The sequence below is a fragment of the Lissotriton vulgaris genome, chromosome 3_1 (genome assembly GCF_964263255.1).
Source record: "Lissotriton vulgaris chromosome 3_1, aLisVul1.2, whole genome shotgun sequence".
Classification (NCBI taxonomy): Eukaryota; Metazoa; Chordata; class Amphibia; order Caudata; family Salamandridae; genus Lissotriton; species Lissotriton vulgaris.
Window position 1 is genome coordinate 1054171706 of NC_141689.1, and position 18976 is coordinate 1054190681.

Consider the following 18976-nt stretch of genomic DNA (forward strand, 5'->3'; position numbering starts at 1 on the left):
CGCCTTCCTGGTCACTGGCAAGTGACCCAGACTCTGTCCCCTCTGCTTTCAGGTTCTTCAGATCTCCGATCCACCATTGGATTCATCCGGACACTTTCGACTTGGTCGCCAGCAGCACTTTGCAGCCGATCGCCATTGAAAACGATGACGAAACCCGACATCAAAAGACACCTATGCACCGGGCTTCCCTGGGTGAGGTAACTTGAGTACTCCTGTGCTTTCGTGAGCATTGACTCTAGAACTGCTAGTTCTAAAGGGGTTTGCTCCAAGTCCTCTTCCAAGTGTCCTTAATCTGTAACCTTCCGACCGCGACCTACCCCATAGAAGTTAATGGAGACTCTATAATGTGAGACCAATTAGCTGGGGAGAATTGCTGGCATCTAAAACAATTAGCAGATATATTAACGTACATTTTCGGGATAACCGCCGGAGTATGGCATAAGATATTTATTATTAAAAAATAGCATTCTTCTCCAGTTAGCACCACGCAACACACTGAAGTTTAATTCATTTAAAGTCTTCCAAACATTACCAGAAAGAGCATGGTTCTCTTGATCCTGCCATTTTTTAATGGCTTTCAGGCTCTAAAATTGTATTGTTTTGGAATGAGATTTTTCGATTTCTGCAAACTGACTGTGCGATTAAGATTTCATATAATGTGAAATTAATGTTGTACGGATAAGATTCTGAGCTTGAATTTGCTGATCAAACGGTTAAATTGCTGTATATTGTAATGGCAGTAGCAAGGTCTTTAATATTGCAAAATTGGAGATCAAATCAGGTCCCTCTGTTCCACGCATGGTTGCAAAAAATGAGGAATGTTAGAAGAAGTGAATCAGTATACGCACAACGAATAGGAGGGCTGAGGAAGTTTGAAAAAATTTGGAGATCCTATTTTGAGTAATTCTGGACTAGTGTATTTATGTTAAAAACGTAGCCCTTTCAGTACTTGAATGTATTTGTGTGTTAACCTCATAGATGCGGCGCAAATATCCCTCCCCAGTGCTGCGCTGTCCATTGGAACTAGTGCTGAATGGACGTCCAATGGTCATGCGCAGCACTGGGGAGGTAGTGCTGCCGTCGGCCAACGCCACGACGCAGCACTTAACCCCTTAAGTGCTGCTGACGGCCAATGGTCGTCAGCAGCGCTACCTCCCCAGTGCTGCGCACGACCATTGAACGTCCATTCAGCACTAGTTCTAATGGACAGCGCAGCACTGGGGAGACATGTTTACACGCAGCTAAGGTGTTAAGGGGTTAACTTATGCTCTGCTTTGATGTTGTTTTTGTTTTTGTTCAGACCTTATGAACCAAAGAACTTCAATAAAAAAATTTTTTTTTAAAAGTTAAATGAGACTCGCTGCTGTGTTTAGACACTTCACGCGTCCCCTGTGGGTCCCCTGTGGGTCCCCTGTGTTACTACCTTGGGTGGCTTCTGGTGGCCCCAGCGGTTCTGAAGGCTCTAAGCCTTGTATCTATGTCAGTCGTGGTTCTTATACCACTTTCTTATTATATGATTTGGTACGCCCCTAGGGCTCAACGTATATTGTGCTAATTTACTGTGTGCTAAATAAATTTACTGTATGTACTTTTGCCTATAGCCTCATAAAGAGACTAGAGGGATGTGTTTAGAATAAATACATATATGTTATATATATACCTGGTGTGGTTCTCCTTTCATTTGGTCATTCATGAGATTATAGACTGGTAAAACAAGCTGCTTTACATTCCTTCAAGACTTAGCCTGAAGGCTGCTCTCCACAGCTACCACTAGGATAGATTTTTATATAGGTTGTCTTTAAACCACCCATCAATAAGGGTCGTTTGGACTGGTGCAAGGTGCCCACTAGAATAGTGGACAGCATATGCCAGGCCAACTTCTCACACACTGGACTTAAGGTTTATATAACTTTGAGCCCAGAACTCTGAAACTATCGCTTTGGTATACTCTCGAAATAATATATCATTGTGAGTGAAAGTGATTACGCATCAATGAAAATGCTGTAGTGGTCTATAGACCTATCCTGCATAGAGTTAACAAAACCTCTACAATGGTACATAATACATTGCAGTTAATAAATAGGTAACCCTATGCTACATCTTATTGTTTCCTATATGAGAAGTGTTATTTTATTAATTTTTTAAGAAGTCAGCATTAATGTCTTCAGAATCTTTCATTGCAATATTAGTGCCCATAAATTATTCAGGTAATGCTGTCAGTAGTAAATATGATAGGAAATAAGCTATTTAACTCTAAAGAAGTACTGAATGTAAGTTACCAAAAGGAGAATGAAAAGCAAGCTAGAACCATAAACACCTGGGAAAGAGTATTGCTTGTTACTGTATGTTGTATTTTACTTATGTTTTATTGCTTTATCAGCATTTGCATAGTGTGTTTTAACATTAGTTTGGCCCTGTCATGCTTTCTTAATCTAAGGGTCCTTTTTGTACAGCTCTTGAATTACCACCCATATGTTGTTTCGTTATCTGTGGTTAGAGTAGATTTGATATTAGCCCTTCAATGAGTGATGCTGGTTAATGTGAGGGTGGACTTAGTTTGATTATGTTAAAGGTCTTTGTAGTGCGTTATGTGTACGGATGGGTGTACTAAAGGACTTTGCCTTTTTGTGGAGCCGTGTGGTTGAATGACAATTACCCAGCCAAGCTGCTTTCTAGGAAGCATGGCTAGCCAAGTAAACAGATATGATCAGATGTGAGTATGTAAAGGTATGTTTTGTTTCAGGTCAAGTATCTCAGTTGTTCTAAGATGTACATACTCATGGTTCAGTGTTGGTGTGCTGTTGAGTTGTAGTGCTTTGACAATTATATGTCATTGGTGCTCTGTTGTGTTCATGAGAGTGTTAGACCTGTATAGAGTGATGTGTTTTGGAAAGCAACTAATTATGAGTATGATTAGAAAGGTGCTGTGCAGTGAATATTGTGTTGGGTAAAGGTGGAGAGTGCTGTGGAATACCACAGCAGCCTAGCTTGCCTTGTCTGTGCTTGGTGTACCTTAGATATTCTGTTCAGTTTGCTTTGGTTTGATGGTAGTGTGTGATGTGTTGTGGCGGTAGCCAATTAGTATCCACATTTTAACTCCGGCACTAATTCTGTTTCGGCCAAAAAATCCTGCTTATATCTGCCTGCTCATTTTTGCCAGGTAAATCCTGGTTTAGGTTTTGCGGGTAAATAGTCCACATATCAGGATCTGTACGCCTCAGCACAGGGAAAACATGTGCAATTAGCGTGTTATTAATCACTTCGGGATCCAACCATCTGAACACTGCAGAGACTGTGCACTCACTTATTGCAAAACCCCAAGGGGCAAAAAATTACTGTACTGAATTTGAGCCAGAGTTAGAATGAAGTTCTACATTGCAAATCACAGATATGTTGGTTGTATTTGAGGTGATAAGTCTAATAATAAGTTATGTTTATTGATACTTGGGACATTACATTCATTCTGCTTGGTGGCAGTTGTTTAGTCTTCTTGCATGTTTATAGACATATTCTTAACTAGAATCTTTATAGCTGTGTTTTTCTTTCCCTTCCTCTGGGATCAAGTTTGATTTTCATAATGCTGGAGCCACTAGTTAATAATAACTTAATAGGGTAGCATCTCCTTAAAGTACAAGGGGAAATGTGATTTCTAAAGTAAGCTGCATAATTAATGTGGCTCAATGAAATCAAGTCTAATTGATTCTATAGTTACTACACCACTAATTAATACCAGAGCCTGTACTCTTCTGGCTACAAAATTGCTTCACACATCCATGATCTAGAATGTCATTTTCTTTGACATATAGGATGACTTGTTATGTTAGTGCATTTGTGTATCAGGAGCCAGTGGGGGGCTCCCTCAGGTGTATTGTGAAATTAATTCTGTATGGGAGTTTGAGGATTAGACTGGCTACTGAGTTCTGAATGGTTTGTAGTCTTCTAGTGAGTTGCTTGGTGATCCCGACATAGAGAGTGTTCCCATAGCCCAACTTGCTGGTGATAAGAGTGTGGGTGACAATTGTACTAGAATTGCTTGGGAGCCATTTAAAGATCTTCCTCAGCATCTTAAGGGTCTGGAAGCAGGATGCAGTGATGGTGTTGACTTGTGTGGTCATGTTCAGTTTGCTGTTGATGATTATTCCAAGGTTCCTCGTGCAGGTGCTGGGTGTCGGTCCAAGTTCGTCCGGCCACAATTTGGAGACCTATGGTGAGGTGTTCTTGCCGAAGATCAATACACCTGCCTTGCTGGTGTTGAGCTTAAGACAGTTGGCTTTCCTTCAGTTAGCAAATTCATTTAGGCAGGTAATGAAGTTGTTTCTTGTGTTGGGTATCTTGTCTGAGAGGGAGAGTATGATTTGTATGTCTTCTGAATAGGAGAGGATGTTGATGCCATGTGCCCAGATGATGTTCGTCAGAGGGATCATGTATGTATTGAAGAGGGTTAAGCCGAGTGATGGACCTTGATGCACTCAACAGATGAGTTTGCAGGTTTCTGAAGACTAAATTGCAGGCTGACAACTTGTGTAATATATGTTGAGAAGGAGAAGATCCAATAGAGAGTGGATTCTTGGATGCCAATCTTGTGTAAGCACAAGATATGGATGGGGTGTGAGACTGTGTAAATTGCTGTCGAGAGGTCAAGGAGAACGAGGACTGTTCAATCAATCAATCATAACACTTGCATAGCGCGCTACTCACCCGGCAGGGTTTCAAGGCGCTTGGGGGAAGGGGTCTGCTATTGCTCGAACAGCCAGGTCTTGAGTTGTCTCCTGAAGGCGAGATGGTCCTGGGTCAGCCGAAGATGGATGGGGAGGGAGTTCCATGTCTTGGCCGCCAGGTTTGAGAAGGATCTGCCACCAGCGGTGGCTCTTCGGATGCGTGGTATGGCGGCGAGTGCGAGGCTTGTCGAACGTAGCTGGCGGGTGGGCGTGTAGAAGGTCAGGCGGTCGTTCAGGTACTTGGGGCCCAGGTCGTGGAGAGATTTGTGTGCGTGGGTGAGGAGCCTGAACATGATTCTCTTGCTGACGGGGAGCCAGTGCAGGTCCTTCAGGTGGCCGGAGATGTGGCTGCGTCGGGGGATGTTCGGGGTGAGTCGGGCAGAGGCATTCTGGATGCTTTGGAGTCTTTTCTGTAGCTTGGCTGTGGTTCCGGCGTAGAGGGCGTTTCCGTAGTCCAGTCGGCTGGTGACGAGTGCCTGGGTGACCGTCTTCCTGGTTTCGGTCGGGATCCATCGGAAGATCTTGCGGAGCATGCGTAGGGTGTTGAAGCATGATGAGGAGACGGCGTTGACTTGTCTGGTCATCGAGAGGGAGGAGTCCAGGATGAAGCCCAGGTTGCGTGCGTGGTCTGTTGGCTTGGGGGTGGCGCCCAGGGCGGGGGGCCACCAGGAGTCGTCCCAGGCGGAGGGCGATGGTCCCAGGATGAGGACTTCCATCTTGTCTGAGTTCAGTTTGAGGCGGCTGTTCTTCATCCATTCGGCGACGTCTTTCATCCCTTCGTGTAGGCTCGTTCTGGCGGTGGCGGGGTCTCTGGTGAGGGAGAGGATCAGTTGGGTGTCGTCGGCTAGGAGATGATGTTGAGGTTGTGCTGGCGTGAGATGGCTGCAAGAGGTCTCATGTAGATGTTGAAGAGGGTGGGGCTGAGTGATGATCCTTGCGGTACACCGCAGATGACTTCGGTGGCCTCGGATCGAAACGGGGGGAGGCGGACTCTCTGTGTTCTTCCAGTGAGGAATGAGATGATCCACTCCAGTGCCTTCTCTTGGATACCGATGTTGCTGAGGCGTTGAACTAGGGTGCGGTGGCAGACAGTGTTGAACGCTGCAGAGAGGTCCAGGAGGACGAGGGCCTCTGTTTCCCCGTTGTCGATCAGGGTTCTGATGTCGTCGGTGGCTGCGATGAGGGCGGTCTCGGTGCTGTGGTTGGCTCGAAAACCAGACTGCGAGGGGTCGAGGGATCGGTTCGTCTCAAGGAAGGCGGCAAGCTGTCTGTTGACGGTCTTCTCGATGACTTTGGCAGGGAAAGGGAGGAGCGAGATGGGGCGAAAGTTCTTCAGTAGGGCGCTGAGCTCGGCGTGCTTCCAGCTCTCCGGGAAGGTGGCGGTGTTGAAGATGTCCCGCAGTTGGGGTGCGATGATGGAGTCGGCCTTGTTGAAGACGCAGTGGGGGCAGGGGTCGGTCGGAAATCCGGAGAGGATGGTGTTCATCGTGCGGGCTGTGTCTTCGGTGGTGTTTCCTCTGTTACGGATCACGTGCATGTCATCTGTGTTGGCGATGAGTACTGTTTCAGTATTGTGGTTGGGCCTAAATATGGACTTAATAGCGTCAAGGAGCTGGTGGTTGGTGAGGCTTTGGATGATTAGTTTCTTCAAGACCTTTGCCAGGTATGGTAGGATGGAGATGGGTCTGTTGTTGGAAAGAATGGCTGGGTCACCAGATGGTTTCTGGAGCAGGGGCATGATGGTCAAATGGTTTTGGGTGACAACGAATGTGGACAAGTTGATGGGAGCATTAAGGAAGGGCTTTAGTGCTTCACTGATTGGTAGGAGTCCTTTGGTCAAGGCATGGTAAGGGCAAGGGCCAGATGAGGCCCCCAAGTTGTGGACTTCATAGTAGCAGTGATTTCAATGGTGTGGATGGTGGGCCACAAGGTCAAGTGTGATTATCAAGGTTCATTCTTCAGCCATGATGGGAAGTTGAGTTGCAATGGTGAAGGGATCTAGTTGAAGGTTGAAGTTGCTGTATATGGAGGTGATTTTTTTTACAGAAGAACTTCTCGGAGCTTGTTTCAAAGAACCTGTGAGGGTGTGATGTTTTTGGAGGCAGCAGGAGGCACTGTGAAATATTTGAGGACGGCAAACATTTCATTGAAACTGTTAGGGACAGCATCAATGAGATACACAATACCTGAGTGCTTGTCATTCTTAGGGCTGATTCGAAGATGTCTATACCTATGGCGTCTTAACATGTTCTCCGTTTGCGCTCCAGTGTTTGCAGTGGATTTCAAAAGCCTTTGTTTTCTGTGTACCAGCTGACTTTGATTATGCTTTTGCTATTGGGTTCAGTTTAAGGGGATCCAGGGTCACAGCACATGTGGTGGTCCAGCTGTTGAGGTTCTTGATGGCTTTTGGCAAGTTGCTGGTGTACTCGGGCCAGTGCATGTAGAGGATTGAAGCCGACTCATTATCTCTCTCTGATGCTTTTCCAGCTGCAGCCGGTGGTCCTGGTGTTGGTAGGTCTGTGGTAGTGGGGGATGGGCATGCTGAACCTGACAAGGGTGTGATCTGTCCAGGTCATAGTTGCTGGCTTGTCGACTGAGATGTTGATTGAGTAGAAAATGGGATCTAATAGGTGTTCAGCGGTGTGGACAGGTTCAGTAATGTGCTTGGTGAAGCTACGGTTTTTGAGATGTTCTAACAGGCTCCAGAGTTTGTGCTGGTGTGGTCTTCTAAGTGAAAGTTAAGGTGTCCAAAGAGGATGAAGATGCTAGTGTTGATGAAGAGAGGGATGATGATGTCTATGGTGACCCTGAAGAAATTGGTGTGGGGTCCTGGTCGTCTGTATACAAGGGTTACACCCAGGGAGAAGTTGGCTGTGATGTATATCTTGAATTTGAGGTATTCAATGTAGCTGGTGGGGGGAACCTTGTAGGTGGGGCAGGTAATGGTATCTCTGAGTCCACCTCTGGGCTTGTGCCGACAGTCTTTCCTAACAATTTTGTAGCCAGCAGGGATGGCTGTTATGATGTCTGGCACTGGCATAATGAAACTCAAGAGGGGCTCCCTGCAAGGCACATGGAGGGCCCCCCTCCGGGCTCAATCAGGAGCTCTGTAGCCCGAGTGCTGTGCTGAGGGGGCCCCCTGGAGCTTGGGGGCCCCCTTGCACCATGGGGGATGCGGGGCCTGTGTTAAACCCCTGATGTCCGGTGAAGAGATCGGGTTTTGCCATCAAAGCAGGTCCAGAGTGTGGTCGTACAGTAAGCCCTGTAGCTTCATGGTGAGTTTGGTTACCAAGTGGGTGTTGAGGAGCATGTATGTATGTGTGACATGTTGTGTGGTGGTGTCCGGTCTGTATGAGCGGGTGGCTAGTATATGTGCTTGTGAGCGAGTGGATGCTGTTGGTGCAGGAGTGGTATGTGTATGATGTAGGAGAGTGCAAGAGAACTTGAAGGGGGTGCATGTGAATGCTACTTCTATGTTGAGTGGTGGGTTGTGGCAGTAGTGCAGCAAGCGGTGGTTGGGGTTGAGAGCAAAGAGGAGTATGTCAGGGTATCGATGGGTAGGCAGAAAACGAGGGTTTTGGCGTTGGACATGGTCACTTACGGTGTTCCAGTGTGTGCTGCAGCATCCATTAAGAATGTCATGAAAGGCAGGAGATGTGCAGGTTACCATGGGTGGGGAACCAGTGATGCCTCTTCCTGTGCAGATGGATCACCATTTATTTAGTGATTTTATATCTTGTGTGGATGGGTGATGAGAAATTACGTCATCTTGCTTGGCATTTTACTTTAAAGATGGTTTTGGAAGGAAACCAGAAATATCACTTCTCATGCAGATAGATGATTGGAAATCCAGTGATGTCACTTCCTATGCAGATGGATTCTGGGAAATTAAGCCCTTTTGCTTGGTTTCATCTTTTAAACACAGTTTTTGTGGGATGCCAGAGATATCACTTCCTGTGCAGATAGATGATGGGAAATCCAGTGATGTCACTTCCTGTGCAGATGTCTGAAGGAAAGTATATTTGACTGTTTATCTAAATAATTGCCCACTATTGTCAGAATTTTTTACGTATGTATTGTATGTGGAGTGAAAATCACTAATAGTGAATCAAATATGATTTGTTTTCATCTAAAGCCACTGCATTGTAATAAACTGTTTTAAACTGTTGATTTTATGTTAATAACCCTTTCTGATTAAATACATTTTGATCTGATTAGTGTGAGGTTTGTTTGTGTAATACCTGATAAGGAATCCGATATTGCAAAACAGTGCAATTATTATAAAAGAAGAAATCTTAATTAAGTCAGCTCTGTCAAGCTTGAATGAATATCTTAATCAAACTCTTTAGATCTGACAAATTTCTCTTAGATGAAGTATGTATTTCCCAGTAGTAGGCGGGCCTGATGGTGTAGTCGACTTCTGCATCCATACGCGTTGTGTTTTGTGTTTGACCTCATGGTCGCATGTTCCAATTCCAGCAGAAACTCTCATTCTTCTCAGGGTGAAAAGATGAGTACCATTGGGTAAGAATAAACATCTGTTATTCAGAGTAAAGATACCCTTCCCGGTGATCGATAAGATAAGTACCATTGGGTAAGAATAAACATCTGTTATTCCGAGTCAAGATACCCTTCCCGGTGATCGATAAGATGAGTACCATTGGGTAAGAATAAACATGTGTTATTCAGAGTCAAGATACCCTTCCCGGTGATCGATAAGATGAGTACCATTGGGTAAGAATAAACATCTGTTATTCAGAGTCAAGATACCCTTCCCGGTGAACGATAAGATGAGTACCATTGGGTAAGACTAAACATCTGTTATTCAGCGTCAAGATACCCTTCTCGTGAACTTGTTTTCTCCTACTGAATGGTATGAGACCACAGATTAATTTGAGATAGAATAAAAGTCAACGATTAGCTAGTGGAGGAACTGACAGTGAGTAACATGCAAAGTTAAACTGTTTCCAACTTTGTGTCATTTATTTTTTATGTTTTCAAGCTTTACAAATTGCAAATTTTATTTTCTTAAAGCGATAAAAAGGGCTATTTGCAACAGTGCAAAAATGATCCCGTAGATACTCACAGCCATCATCAGGCTTTGGTCGTACAGGATCCATGTACTGCCCATTCACCACGTGCTTTAGATTGACAGGACTTGCTGTTTGTGGTGAAATGGATGGTTTACTGGTTTGCAGCTGTGGGGTAATAGCAATTGCATTGATTATATGTTGCCACTCAAGGATAAGGCAGCCATGAGTAGGAGGGGGGGAACTACTTCCACTGGGAGCCGATTACTTCAGCTGGAAGTACTCCCCTTCTTTGTCAGGACATCCAGCTGCAGGGAATGAAAATCAGGTGAAGCTTACTATATCTGTGGGCAAATCTGAGAAAATTGTGAAGCTGCCTACTTCACAGAGGGGGAATTTTCCCACCTTTACCCAACTTTCAGGTAAAGTTTACTCTTTACACATTCATAGTAAAAGTATGCACTAATGCCTTTTACTGACCTGTGACACGGGAGGAGACCTCCATAGGTTTTTTTTCTGTTGGACCTGGCACCCACATAGGTACTGCATTTGCACATGTACAGTAGGACGGAAACACAAGCACACACCTACTTCCCATGACACTGTTAGCACTGAGATCAGAATGAGAGCATTCCACAACTGAAATGCAAGAATCCCGAGAACAGCACCTAAAAAAAATTCAAGAACAGCACTTCAGCTGATTATCCTCGCAAAGGAATACACATGCATGTACCTGACTTTATACTGATTGATTGACTCCATACTGGGCTGCCAACTAATGCATACATCTCACATTTAAGCCACTTAATGAAGTAACAGACTTGATCCTGTATTCTGGGCCATTGCCATATGACTGCTTCTGTCCATAAAATCTATATAACATTCTGATATGCATTTCCCATCAGAGCAGATGATATTGTCCCTTGTCAGTAAGTTGCTTCCCTCACCACACAGCTCCTCCTGATAGCTTCCAGGTCCAGTTTTAGTCCCTCCTCTACCCGCAGTCACCCATCTGTGCCTCAACCCTGGTGGTCCATTGGGGAGCATCTCTGCTCTGCTGCTGCTCTGCCCTCTGTCTTCTGCTTTCTGCCTTTTTTACTCCTCTGCTCTTTCTTTTTCACCTTCCCTTTTTCTATTTCTGCTTTCTTGTCACTTTCTCTCTTTCCTCCTTGTGTGCACCTTTTTTCCCTTTCCCTTGCCGCTGCTCGTCCCCCGCAGCCCTGCCTACCTCCAGTGCTGTTTTCCCACTTCCTGCCTTCTAGCTGTGTAGCCCACCCCAAAACTATTTAGTGTTGGCCTCTGTGTGGGTGCCCTGCTGGCGTACCACAAGCAAGCTCGTCTGTGCATGGACTACGCCCAGCGCCACGGACCCTGGTCGCCGGACCATCCACAGCTATGACTCAAGTGCCCTCCACGCCCTCAACACTGGGCATTCCACCACCTGCCACTTCGCTTCGCCGAAGAACACCCAAGGACCGTTCATCTGCCACACCTGCAACTGCACCTTTATCGTACTCCACACACCAGACCCACCGACCGCATGGCTCTCAATAACCGGACCCGACCACCTAAGATGTATCCTACTCAACACCCACTCCCTCAAAAGACACGCCGTGGAGATCTGGGACCTGCTTGATTCCATCTCCCCGACGGCACCTTCTACACAGAAACCTGGATGAACTCCAGCTCAGCCCCAGACATCGCAACTGCCATCCCCGACGGATAGAAAATCATCAACAAGGATTGCGTGAAGCGGCCGGGAGGAGGCATCACCATTGTACACAAATCCACTTTCCGCCTCACAACCAGCTCTGACGACCATTCACCTGACATTGAGCACCTCCACTTCCAGGTCAAGACCAACCTGAATGCCACCCTCCACTGCACCCTTGTCTACAGACCTTCTGGACCCCACCCACCCCCTTCAGTAAAGACAGAACTGACTTCATCGCTCACCACACTCTCGCCTCAATGGACTACATACTCCTCGGTGACCTCAATTTCAAACTGGACAACCTCGAAGACCGTAACACCTCTTCCCGAATGGTGAACCACAGCAGCTTCGGACTCAAACAATTGGTCACAACGTCATCCCACTCAGCAGGACACACGCTCAATCCCATCTCCTCCGCAGGCAACAACATCTCCATCAGTCACACCTCCGAGCCACATGGGACCGACCACCACAGCGTCCACTTCTCCTTCACCAAACCCACTGAACGCCACCACGCCCACCTCAATCCTCGCAGAAGCTGGAACAATGTCACTGAAGTTCAGCTCACCACCTCCCTCAGCAAGTTCCCACCACAGACATCCACAGATGCCAACACCTCAGCACGCAACCTCCACCGCTGGATCTCCGACTGTGCCAACACACTGGCCCCCTCAGTAAACCCTCAGGCAAACAGCCCTCCAAGAAAGCCAGCTGGTTCTCCCCTGCCCTCCAAAAGTTCATTGGTCACCTGCACACTGCTCGAGAAAAGATGGAGGAGCAGCAAGATCACGGCAGACAACGCAACCTTCAAATCCTCTGGCACTGCACACTACTGCCTCATCAGAACAACAACGAAAGCAGCCATGGAGGAATGCATCAATGCCAATGCACACAACAGCGGGAACTCTTCGCTGTGGTCAAAGAATGTGTTAACCCCAGCACATAAACAGGAGACATCCCCGTCTCAAGACCTTAGCAACAACCTTGCCCCTTTCTTCCACTGCAAGATCAAGTAGATCTATGACAGCTTTGCAATCCAAGCCTCACTCACTCCACCCACAACCACCATACCCAATGGCTCCAGCCCCCAGCAGAGCTTGACCAACTGGACTATCCTCACCTCTGGCGACACCCTCAGGATCATGAGGAGCATCCATTTCAGAGCACCCTCGGATCTCTGCCCTCCCCACATCTTCAAAAGAGTGGCACCTCCATCACACAGAACTCTGACACACCACCAACTGCTCCATTAAGTCCACAACCTTCCCAGAAGACTGGAAACACACAGAGATCAATTCCCTGCTGAAGTGTTAGACGGACCGGGAGGGTCGGCCGAGATTACGGGGAGAGGTCTCCAGGGAGAGCCGTCTCCAACGACTGTACAGGTCAGTAACTTCCCCCCCACAGACGGACACCACACAAGATTGAAGGTTAACGAGACTTTATATGCAATTCTTAGGTTACGTCGCTATGATACAAGGAGGTCTGGACTCAGGGGTCCCCTCGGTTCTGATCTCTGGTTGAGGAGAAAGGGTAGCGGGACAGTCTTAGTTACCAATGAGTTAAATAGCTCTCAATCCTCGAGCTCGGCGTGGTTGCTGATCGGGCCGTGGAGGAGCCAAGCAGGTCCCGAGATGGATGAAGGATGGTCGACGGGCCGTGGAGAAGCCAAGCAGGTCCCGATGAAGATGATGGTTACAACGGTCCGCGGCCTCGCCAGCAGATCCGGACGACGGTGAAGAATGAAGGTTACGACGGCTGTGGCAGCGCCAACAGGCAGGACGATGGTGCACAGGACAGAGCTACGGCAGCGCCAGTAGTCCGTCCAGGATGAGTTCCTCTTACGTCTCTCGACTCCAAGATACAACTGACTTCCTGCTCTGGAGCTGTCCCAGTTATAGGGCTGGCGTGCTTTGATGTCCGGACCCTCGCACTTGGAGGTCGGGAGGTCCGGGATGAGGGAGTCCAGACACCCAGCAGGGGGGTGGAGCCAGCGCCCGGGGAGGCGATGGGCGAGCGGCACTGGGCGGGGGGAGAGCCATCGGCACCTCTCTCTCCCATTGACTTGCCAAGTAGCCCGCTCACCTCCTGGGTGGAGGGTGGTGCCGGATTGTCTGAGGCTGGGCTAGGCCCAGGGTTGAGGTCGATCGGGGGCCAGGCGGCCTCGTGGCGAGGCGTCCAAGATGGCGGCCCGGGCTGGGTGCATGGGCCGGCAGTGGATCGGACCCACGAGGTTATCATGTTCGAGGGCAGGGGTCCCTGAGGGGACGTAGGGCGTGCAATGGTGGTGTGTGGTGCTTGCGTGACTGGGCTCGGGCCTGGTCGAGCCGGGGGAGAGCGGCCCGTCATGTGGCCTGTCCAACATGCGTCCCCCCCAGCTGAAGGCGGGGAGAGTTACCCATCCTCTTGGGGACTCTCTTCGTCGAGGCGGAAAAACCGGGACAGGCCATCGGCGTTGGCGTGGTCGGACCCAGGCCGGTGTTCGACTGTGAAGTCCATACCTTGTAAGGAGATGGACCAGCGTAGCAATTTTGGGTTTTCCCCCCGCATATGCATCAACCACTGCAGGGGTCGGTGGTCAGTCTGCACCCGAAAGTGGGTGCCAAAAAGGTAGGGCCGGAGCTTCTTGAGGGCCCATACCACAGCGAAGGCTTCCCTCTCTATGGTGCTCCAGCGTTGTTCCCGGGGTAGGAGTCTCCGGCTGATGAAGGCCACCGGTTGATCGAGGCCTTCGGTGTTCACTTGGGACAGGACCGCCCCAATGCCCTGGTCGGAGGCGTCCGTCTGGACGACGAACTCCCGGCTGTAGTCTGGGGCCTGGAGCACAGGAGCGGAACACATGGCGGCCTTTAACTGTTCGAATGCCGCTTGACACTCTGGGGTCCAGTTCACCTTCTTGGGCTGATTTTTTGACGTGAGTTCGGTGAGAGGCCCCACGATGGTACCATAATCTTTCACGAACCTTCGGTAGTAGCCCGTGAGGCCCAGGAAGGCTCGCACCTCAGTTTGAGTGATAGGGGGTTGCCAGTTCTGGATGGCGGCAATTTTCAGCTGTAGGGGGGCCACTAGGCCGCTTCCCACCTGGTGTCCGAGGTAGGTCACCGACCCTTGTCCAATTTGGCATTTGCTGGCCTTGATCGTGAGGCCAGCTCGCTGAAGGGCTTGCAGCACTGCTTGGAGGTGGTGGAGGTGCTCGGTCCAATGGTGGCTGTACACAGCGATGTCGTCCAGGTAGGCGGCGCTGAACTCTTCGAGCCCCGCCAGGACCTGATTGACGAGCCGTTGGAACGTCGCTGGGGCGTTCTTCATGCCGAAGGGCATGACCGTAAAGTGATAGTGGCCATCGGGGGTGGAGAAGGCAGAGCGTTCTTGTGCTCGGGGTGTGAGGCCGATCTGCCAATAACCTGCCGTCAGGTCGAAGATGCTGAGGTAGCGGGCAGCGCCCATTCGGTCGACCAGTTCATCTGCCCGGGGGATGGGGTGTGCGTCCGTTCTGGTGACTTCATTCAGACCCCGGTAGTCGACACAGAACCGGAGTTCTGGTGTGGTCCCGGGGGCGGCTGCTTTGGGGACCAGTACGACCGGGCTGGCCCATGGACTGTCTGAGGGCTCGATGACCCCGAGCGTGAGCATCTTAGCTACTTCCGCCTGGATGCAGGCCCGTACCCGATCAGGTACGCGGTAGGCCCGGTGGCGGATAGGAGGGCTGTCTCCGGTGTCCACATCGTGCACACACCAGGAAGTGACACCCGGGGTGAGGGAGAACAGACTGGCGAACCGTGATAGGAGGGCTTGGCACTCTTGCCGTTGTTCTCTGGTGAGGGTCTCCGAGAGTCGGACCCCATCCACGGAGCCGTCTTGCTCCTGGGTCCGCAAGAGGTCAGGGAGAGGCTCGGAGTCGTCTTCAACCCCATTGTCTGTGGCCATCAAGAGGCTGAGTTCTGTTCGTGCAAAGTGGGGTTTCAGTCTGTTGGTGTGGAGGACTCGGAGCGGATTCCGGGCGGACTCCATATCGATCAGATAGGTGGCAGGACCCTTGCGCTCGATTACCTTGAAGGGTCCCGTCCATTTGTCTTGGAGAGCGCACGGTTCGGTGGGGGACATTACCCAGACCTGTTGCCCCGGCTCGAATTCAATGGATGAGGCGTTCTGGTCATACCATTTCTTCATGTCCTCTTGACTGGCCTCTAGGTTGGCTTTTGCTAGGTCTCTGAACCGCCGGGACTGGTTGCGGAGGGTGAGGAGGTACCGGAAGACATCTGGAGGACTCTTGGCCGGAGGCATCTCCCAGCCTTCTTTGATCAGGCTGAGTGGCCCCCGTACTGGGTGCCCATAGAGCAGCTCGAAGGGGCTGAAGCCTAGGGACTTCTGTGGGACCTCCCGGTAGGCGAAGAGGAGGCACGGCAGCAGCACGTCCCACTGGCGACGGAGGGGCTCTTCCAATCCCCCGATCATCCCTTTTAGCGTGCGATTGAACCGCTCAACAAGTCCGTTTCCTTGGGGGTGATAGGGGGTCGTGAAGCGGTAGGTGACCCCACACTGTTGCCAGAGGGACTTCATATATTTAGAAATAAAGTTCGTGCCTCTGTCACTGACGACTTCTCGGGGGAACCCCACACGGGAGAAGATCCCCATCAGGGCCCGGCCGACCACTGGGGCTGTCACGGTCCGGAGAGGAATAGCCTCAGGGTAGCGGGTGGCGTGGTCCACTAGTACCAGGATGAAGCGATGGCCTTGTCTTGTACGCGGGTCCAGGGGTCCCACAATGTCTATCCCGACCCTCTCAAATGGGGTTGTGACTACTGGAAAGGGTTGCAGGGGAGCCTTTAATTTGCGGCCGCTCTTCCCACTGGCTTGGCACGTGGGGCAAGATCGGCAATGCTGGTGCACATCGTTTCTCATTTTGGGCCAGAAGAAGTGGGTCACTAGGCGGCTGTAGGTTTTATCCTGTCCCAGGTGCCCTGCCAGGGGGGCATCGTGGGCCAGGTTTAGCAGGAAGTCTCTAAAGCGGAGGGGCACCACTAGTACTCGGTTGGCCCCCAGCTCGGCGATTCGTTGCTCGCTGTACAATAGATCATTGTCCCAGTAGACCCAATGAGTTCCGGAGGTATCCCCGGCGCTTTGGGCGAGCGCTTGTTGTCGGAGTCCCTCAAGGGAGGGACAGGTCTTCTGTTCCTGACGAAATTGTTCTTGTGTGGGTCCCCCTTCTTGAGCCCACTGATCAAGATTAGCGAGGTCGGAAGGTTGAGCAAGTTCGAGGGGGATGCCATGGTCGGGGGTCTCGGCGGGGGCGACCGGAGGCGGTGGCGCCGGCCATTCTGGTTCTTCCGGGTGATGGTTGGCACGGGCGGCCATGGACCGGGTGGTGACGCACGCCCAGTCTGGGACGCCCAACATCCCCAAGTGTTCTTTTCGCTCCACGGCTGCCCACGGGGAGCTTTCCAGGTCATTTCCGAGGAGGCATTCCACGGGGGCGTCGTCTCGGACCGTTACCTTCAACATGCCGGAGACCCCTCCCCACTCAAAGGGGACGCAGGCCATCCGACACAGACTTTCCGAGTTGTCGGCTGATCGCACAGGGCAGAGAACGTTCGGTAGATATTGTTCTGGGGTCACCAGATGACAGCGGACGGCTGTCACACTGGCCCCGGTGTCTCGAAGGGCTTCGGCCCGTTGTCCATTGATGCTCACCCATTGGCTGTACTTCTGGGTGTTAGCGGGTAGGGGGACCCGCGGGACCATGTCTCTTCCCCCTAAGCACGCGAGAGTCATGGCGGCTGGCTCCCACTCTTGATACTCTTGCTCGCCTGTTTCTTGTTCCTCGGAGATCTGTTCTTCCCCTAGTGCCGCGGCGGCCACCTGGCGGGGTCTTGGACTCTGATACTGCGGGCAGCTTGGGTCGTTTGCATAGTGGCCGACTCGTTGGCATCGGTGACATGTAACATTGGCTCTGTATCCCGGTCGCGCCGGGGTGCTGCCCCGGTTGGCCGGGGGGGTGGTGCTGGTAGCGGGGGCGGCCGGAGTATTGTCTCTTCCTCGTCCTTGGCCCCCTCCTCCTCCTCTGGGTCGGTAGTGACCATTGTTGTTCCTGTTCTGCTCGTAGGACCCATTCCGGCCCACTCTGGTGATCTCCCACCGGTCAGCTTCGGCTGCGAGCTGCCGGGGATCGGTTAACTTGCTGTCGAGGAGGTGTTGGCGTAGTTCAATGAAGCAATTGTTGGACAGATGCTCCCATACCATCAGATTGAACAGCTGCTCGTAGGTCGTGACGTTGTTCCCTCTGATCCAGCCTTCGAAGGCTCGGCTAAAGTACGTTACATAGTCCACCCAAGTTGTACCTGGAATGCGTGTGCAGTCTCGGAACCTCTGACGGTACATCTCGGGCGTGAGGCCATAGCGGGTGAGGAGGGCCGCTTTCATATGGTCGTAGGAGGTCATCTGGTGGTCTGGGAGCTGTAACAGAGTATCGCGGCCCTCATTGAGGAATTTGCCCCATAGGCCGGCTCCCCAGTCGGTTCTATCGATCCGGTGCGCAGTCATCGCGATTTCATAGGCCTTAAACCATTGCTGGATGTCGTCTTCTCGAAAATATTCTCGGACCACATCCTTGGGGATGTGCACTTTTTTCTCCGCGGTCCCTGGGGTGGACGGTCTGTCGGGCACCCCTAACTCTTTATTTTGTTTGCGCAGGTTGATCTCGGCTAGGTTCCGTTCGTGCTCGTACGTTAGTCTTTTTTCCTCGAGCTCCCTTTGCCTCTGTTTCTCCTCTCTTTCTTCTCGGAGGCGAAGGTGCTCTAAGTTTATTTTTTGCTCGGCCAATTTGAGTTCTATGTCCATCTTGAGTCGGGCCATTTCGAGTTCGTGTAGTCGGGCTTTTTCTCTTTCTTGGATCTCGTCTTGCGAGAGACTGGTTCTTTGCCCCTCAGGGGCCGTGTTGGTATTTTTCGCGGTGCTTTGCTCAGGGGTTTCGACATCCCCGGTCTCTGCCCAAGATTCTAGGGCATGCTTAAAATCGTCCTTGGTACTTAGTCCGGTGGTAGCGATACCTAGTTCGATGCAGAACTGCTTTAGTTCACGATGGCTGTATTCCTCTAGTTTTTCCATTTGGAACTTCTCAGTTGATCCGCTCTCTTTAGTCGACATTGTTGTTCGTTGTGGGGTGAGCTACTCTCTGTACGTTATGCGGTGATTCGGATCGCGCCGCTGGCCACCAATGTTAGACGGACCGGGAGGGTCGGCCGAGATTACGGGGAGAGGTCTCCAGGGAGAGCCGTCTCCAACGACTGTACAGGTCAGTAACTTCCCCCCCACAGACGGACACCACACAAGATTGAAGGTTAACGAGACTTTATATGCAATTCTTAGGTTACGTCGCTATGATACAAGGAGGTCTGGACTCAGGGGTCCCCTCGGTTCTGATCTCTGGTTGAGGAGAAAGGGTAGCGGGACAGTCTTAGTTACCAATGAGTTAAATAGCTCTCAATCCTCGAGCTCGGCGTGGTTGCTGATCGGGC